Genomic DNA, 7152 nt, shown 5'->3' with positions numbered 1-7152 from the left:
GGATAGCTAAGTTTCTTGGTACCTCACTGCTTGTCATATAGTAAGAGAATCTAATCGTATTTCAGGTTACTACGAGTGCTCGGTGGACAATATATATAACATGTACAGTAAAAAAGCAATGCAACAAGTGTACAACCTCTTTGGTGAAGCCATGTCGATCTCAACATGATTGGGTTGGTCGGTGAGGATGCACTGGATGATGTGGCTACCGGAGGAGGGGAAGAAGATCTTAGGCGTCTGGAGATGGAGCCGAGGGTACTGCTCCGTTGTGATGGAGGGTTTCATCGTTAGAGTAGCTCCGGTGAGTTGCACGATGGTGAGGCTGAAGCATGACAAGAGAGACAATGTTAACCTGAGTGGAATTCTAATAGCATCTCAAATAGATGATGTATAATACATAACCACAAAGTGCTAGATGTAAAATACATCAGCCGCTCATCTTTTAACTTAACTGTCAAAACTGAATTTAACTATCGAAAGTGATTTCTACTATCGAAACTGAATTTTGCTATTGAAACTGAATTCTACTATCGAAACTGAACCCACTAGTAGCAGAAAAGAAGTAGCACCAGCAGCAGCGCTCGGAGCAGCAGCACATGCGAGAGCTGGGGCAGCTGGTCATGGAGCAGCATCTCGGGTAGCAGCTGCAGGGGCTCGAACGAGAGCAGGATTTGCTGCTCGTGCAGTAGCAGAGCGAGCAATAGTAGAGCAGCAGCGCGAGCAAGAGCAAGAGCAAACCAGGCAGGGGACCGAGAGCAAGAGCAGAGCAGTAGCACAAGTGAGAGCCAAAGCAGTAGCAGCTCCTACTGATGTGGACGTCACCGCCGAGGGAGCGACACCGTGGAGGAAGTGGCCAGCGACGCCGCAGTGGATGGAGTCGCACCATGTCGGCTCGAGACCGAGTGACAATAGCACCGTGAGATCAAATCAAGAAGAAAATGCAGCGATTAGTGTAGAACCTCTTTGGTGGTGCCGATTAGGCCTCACCTTCATCCGAGGAATCGGTGATGATGCTGCTCTTTTAGTGGTGTAGGTGAAGATGGTGGTGTGGGAATGGAGGTGGCGGGAAAGACGAGGGAATGTCAGGGTAGCTCCTTGGAGGTAGAGGACGGGATGGCTGAACAGGCGGGACAACGAGATCGACAACGGATCCTCATCCACTATGGTGGATGAGGGACGTCGAGGTGCTGCTGTGGACGATGTCGTCAGGGAAGAGGCTCCAACTGGGTGATCGAATGGAGGAGAGGGTGGGGCTTCGCGGGTTTTCGCGGCCTCGGTGTACGAATGGGGGCGGAGGGGATGGGAGTGGGGAACCATGGTTTAGGGACACACTTATCCGAAATGTGGGGTAAGTTATGAAAGTATCCCCACCAATTTGAACTAGGTGGTTCTTTCGATTCAGGGGTATCACGAGAATTTCGTGTGTCGGGATTTCACAGGAGGTGGGAGTTTTCGCGTGTGTTGTAATCTTGGGATAGCAAGGCACGGGTTGAGATGGAGGGAATTTTAGGAGCACAATGAGAAAAAGATATATCTTAAAATTTCGGGATAACAAGGTGCGGGTTGAAATTTCTGGACAAGCCTAATGTGTACTGTACCAAATCAATTCGCACTTCCCTCGATGAAAAAACAAAAAGAAATCAATTCACACAACGCAAGAGAGTCTAGTCCTGTGTACTGTACTAAATCAATTCACACTACAAATTCCATTAGAAACTTCGAATCCATGTTATATTCAATTAAGATATTTTGCTACGTGTATAATGCAAGCAACCTGCTACTCAAATGAACATTTTAGTGCATTCCAAACGTATATACTTCCACTTCAATATGAACTAAATTTGAATTCGTTTCTTTATTTGAATAAGATCTACAATCATGATTGTTGTCAAGTTAAACCATTTGAATTCGTGTCTCTATTTTAATAAGATCTACAATCATCATTATTGTCAAGTTAAACCATCATTTGTATATTATCTTCACAACACACCACATGATTACTGTTGAGTTAGATATGAACTATGTGTACTATATGAACTCGAACTCGATTTTTTGAATCCACTTTATGTTGATTTCAAATGACACTACATTTCAAGCTCTAGCTAGATCTTCATAATCTAAACCATGTCTCACATGTATAAAGTTTTTATCACATAATGTATGGTGCCCTGCCCCCTACGCCTACAAGTATTTAGATGTGAGTTGCAAATGCCACACATTATCACAAATTCAAATAAAATGTGAGATTGTTCGATATATAGTATGGTTTAGATTGTTCAATATTTAGCTGTGAGCTACAAATGCCACACATTATCACAAATTCAAATAAAATGCGAGATTGTTCGATATATAGTATAGTTTAGATTGTTTGATATTTAGATGTGAGTTGCGAACACCATGCATTATCACATTATGGTATAACATGTCCAAAACCACACCACGCGTATCACCGCTATATTCATGCATGCATAGGTTTATAACACTATGATCTCCTATTCAAATATATGAATCTATTTTCATATCGAATTATGATTTTGTAAGTCTCTTACACCCACACAATCCTCTAACCTTTGTAGCTAGCACTAGCTTCCTCTCGTGCATGCACATGCCCTCCTCGCCCCCCTCCCTTAGCATTCTATCCATCGCGCACATTCATTTTTTTCTTTAGGTCGTTCTCCCACGGTCTCCACAACTCCTTTCCGACACACATCGATCGATAAACCTTTCCAGTGATGTTTGCCTACCACATACACACACACTTTCCATCTCCTCCTTTCTGTGTCCATGCACCGTGTCTCTCATATGATTCCACATGCGTGTAAACTCTCGCCCCTCTTTTCATCGATCTCACAATTGCACACTCCTCGCCCTATCTAGCTACTAGGCCTCTCGCACCACCACCTAGCTCCATTCTCTCTCTCTCTCTATCCGTCTCTCTAGGCCTTATTTGCCTCTAACAAATGGATGTACACCGACCGATCACCCGCTATACATATAGCTAGCTAGGTCGTTTATAACTCGTTTTCCCCATGCGCCGATCGATCTACCTCATTAGTTATGTCTCTCCCTTCCTCCGACACACAACAATTGATCTACCTATCTAGTTAGGGCTGCTTACCAAACACATGGCCCCCCTTCATCATCCATGCATGCCTCCCGACACATCTATTATGCACACGCACACACAACAACACATCCCCACTTTGCTTGATAATATTGTAATTGTACCCTCAATTTGTCTAGTCGGCCTCTCCCACCATCTTCGAGAAGAAACTCCACCACCCCTCCGGCACTCTACCCCTCTCTATTTCTCCCTCCCTCTCTATCTATCTCTCTCTCTGTCCCAACCTATTTCCTGTCCTTCACTTATGTATGGATGTCGACCGATCTCCCTCAAGACATAGCTGGGTCTCTCCTTCTCAACACATATACGATTCGATCTACCTCTCTAGTTAGGTCTCTGCCTCCCCCCCACACACACCGATACATCGAGCGCTCTAGTCATGTCTCCCTACCACACACAAACTTGCCTTGTGCCCTCTGACGTTCCGGTAGATCAGTCGCCCTATATCTTTGACTTGCACACACACAATTTCGATGGCTCTCTTCATCGATCTCGTACCCACACACTTGATCCTCTCTTTGACTCTATCGATATCTATGACCCCTCCCTCTCTTCTCGTGGACCGCCCCTATATATATGATATAGATAGGCCTGTATTTCACCCCTTATTGTTTGAGATATCATCGGCACATATTCCCACAAATACATTCACGAAATCACCCCCCCCAAAAAAACACTCACGAACGCACACACCATCTCTCTAGGTTTGTATCTCTCTCACACACACCTATGTAGGTGGGGGACGTGCATGAAGAGAAGAGGTGCACACATGATGCACGTACTCCCGGATCTTTCCCAACCACATCCGCGCGAGTACACAGTGGAGCTCATTTCTGTACGAAAAGGCAGCCCACATGGTAATTTGACACATGTACTGGTTGTCCACTAGATGGAGGATCGTGTACCAAGGGTGAACAAACAAATTGCGACTTCATGCGTTATTTAGAAAAATAGGCAAACCATGTGGGGCCTACCTTAGAGGCAAGGCTCTATACACTGGAGATGCTCTGTACGTATTAATTTTGATGTGTCCCATCAACTCGCAGAATGAGGATAAGCTTGCTTAGTACACCCTCTCCCCTGTCCACGGGCGCGGTGGCTCGCAGAGTCGCGTGACGAGGAGAAGCTTGCTTACTACGCCTACGCCTGCCCCCTCGCCCATGCGTGCGGTGGCTTGCAGGACGAGGAGAATAATTTACTACTCCCTCCGTTAGACGTATATACACTCCTTGTCCCTACCTTGTTTAGAGAGATTATCATATTGTTTGAAATATATGTCTTTTAGCAGATTTCAATATGAACTACTAGTACATACTCCAAACACTAATGTATATAGACGTATTTTAGAGTGTAGATTCACTCATTTTGCTCCGTATGTAGTCCATATTGAAACGGACGTAGTAGTATGCACTCTCCCTCGCCCCTTGACCCTCGCCCGCGCGGTGGACGTGCAGCAATTCATTGGGTATCAGATAGCCAAAACCATATACTGTAGCACCATTATTGCTCGACTTCACGAAGAGGCGAAGAGCCAAGCACAAGGTTAATATTTTTGAGATGCCAAGCGCAAGGTTTATAGGAGAACGAGTAGTAGTAGTATTAGTAGTATGTACCAGTGGTACGTATTATATGAGGAAGAAGGCAACAAGATGTATGTTTTGTGTGACAGTCTCTTCTTACAGGACGCGCTAGACCTAGTGGACCTCATTGTTGCAATGTGAGTACTATCATAGATGGCATGATTCAGAGAGGTTGGCAGCGGGAATAATTCAGAGCTACTTAGTCTTAAACCTCATGAAGAAGTCCCGAAAGGAATAGCCATCCTCTACACGTGCTCCTATGTAAAATAAGTAAATGAGACAAAAAGAGAAAGAGACAAAGTAAAAAAATCACCAGCCTTAGAGCCAGCCCTATTGTATCAGTGAATGATACTTCTACATCGTGCTTGACATGGCTATATTATTAACCATGTTGCGCAGGTAGAAGCGTATTTTTATTTATTTGTGGAGGTAGCAGCGGATGGATATTCAACGAGGAGTGAAATGATGGTAGCTTCCTCGGTCAAACATAGGGAAAGGTGGGCCTCGTGATTTGACGGCTTTTAGTCACTATTACTGCCTATACTCTTTGCCCATATAATAACCGCGTGCTAGAGTAGTGGGCTATACTTTTAATAGTAACCATGCTCGAAGCGAAGAGGTGGATGCACCCACGCACGTAGTACTAGTAGTACTCCTTGCATCTTTTGCGTCTTCCCCAACCACACACATGACACGGTGGAGCTCATTTCTGTATGTTGATGCAACCCACGTGATAATTTGACGCATCTAGTAGTAGTTACTCACTTATAAATAATGGAGGGTCGGGAACCACGCATGAAAGGTACCGCATCATTTATAAATAAAGTTATTTTCTTCAGTGGCACGTACGCAATATAAATAGGTTCATATGGAGAAAAAAAGAAACCGCTCCACTATGTACATAGCCAGGACAAGCCTACACAGTTGCTTGCTGGGGTTCTCTCTTCACATTCTCTCGCACAAAACGACTGTGGCCACATCTCTAACATCTGGGCGGATCATATCTGCTGGGGGAAGGGGTGGATGCTTTGTGTAGATGCGGTCGCCATCGCTGACAGCGAAAACCCACTGTCGGCACGTCCCAATCAGGGGTCCCCGCCGTTCTCTCTCACAAAGCTGGTGCGGTTGCCTTTGTCCCTTGCTCACTACCACGATGTGGGCAGTTGCCGCCTCTCGCTGCCCTATTCTATGTTGAGCTACATCTTGACATCCCTCAGGTACAACTTCCTTTACAGCCGGCTTGCACCACTGCCCCAGCTGCCCACATCGCTCCATGTGGATATTTCTCTACTTCTTTGCCCCGCACGGACCTCTACTCGCTTCTACTGTATTTTGTGATGAGTTTATGTCTCATCAACTGGTCCCAGTAGTCTTATTCCAATCACGCTTCTTCAATTTCTTTGCCCTAGGGATGCTCACCTCAATTTTAGTGAAACTGCACAAAATGATCCGATGGTCAAAGGGTTTGCCTTTCTTCGGAAGGTTCAACACCGCCAGCAAATTAAATCCTGGTTAGGGTTTAGGGTTCAAGGGCTTGGGACTTCATGGATCGTTTTTTCTTTATTTGCATCTGTTCCAAAATAAGTGTCAACTTTAGTAGTAGTACAACTTTGTACTAAAGTTTGCATAAAGTTGAGACACTTATTTTGGAACGGAGGGAGTTCATACTGGCTATGAGCTATCAATCATTGAGATGCCATAGAATGCATGTTAGTCTCCTTTGTATTTGATGAAATGTTGCAATGGGGCAACCTTGGACGCAAGAGTACATGAAATAGAAGCTGGAAGCTTCATAGCATTGTAGAAATTTATCTCGCTGAGAAATTACAGTATGTACTACTATGTACTAAAGAGTTAGGTGTCGCACGGTGTCCAGAAAGTATGGTGATAGTGTGAGGTGGGCCATGTAATCACTGAGCTTGTGTGTTTTCGTTGCTTTCGCACTCCTCTGCTGTAAGAATGGAGAAAATTGTAATCTACCTCCTTTCGCCAAAATGTGGGACATCCAGCATCTGGTGCACGAGTCATGCACCAAAGTGAAGTGTACAGTGCAACTGAATCTCAGCACGGCCGTACCACCTCAGTAATAATGACCAATGAGCCGTCAAATCACATAGACCCGGTAGTAAGTTGGATGGACGAAGAAACAATCACTCTTGAATCCGCTTCTCCTTCAACGCAGGCGCCAGAGACAGGTCGCGTTCGCTCTGCCCGGGCATGAATGCCGCACCGATTCTTTGGAGTGGTGCTGACCGATTCGGGCTAGAAGCGCGTGCGGGCGATGGACGGGCTTTGGGTGGGCCAGGTTGGTTAGGAGCGGGCGTGTCAGCTATCCCGATCGGACGCCCGAAAACGAGAGGATGCACTGACTCTCGCGCTAAATCTTACACTACACAACATATCTCTGTAGGAGTAGGTCGATGAGTCGCTCTCTCTAACACACACACA

This window comes from Triticum dicoccoides, chromosome 7A, assembly GCF_002162155.2.
Source record: "Triticum dicoccoides isolate Atlit2015 ecotype Zavitan chromosome 7A, WEW_v2.0, whole genome shotgun sequence".
Lineage (NCBI taxonomy): Eukaryota > Viridiplantae > Streptophyta > Magnoliopsida > Poales > Poaceae > Triticum > Triticum dicoccoides.
Note: the sequence above shows the minus strand (reverse complement) of the source record.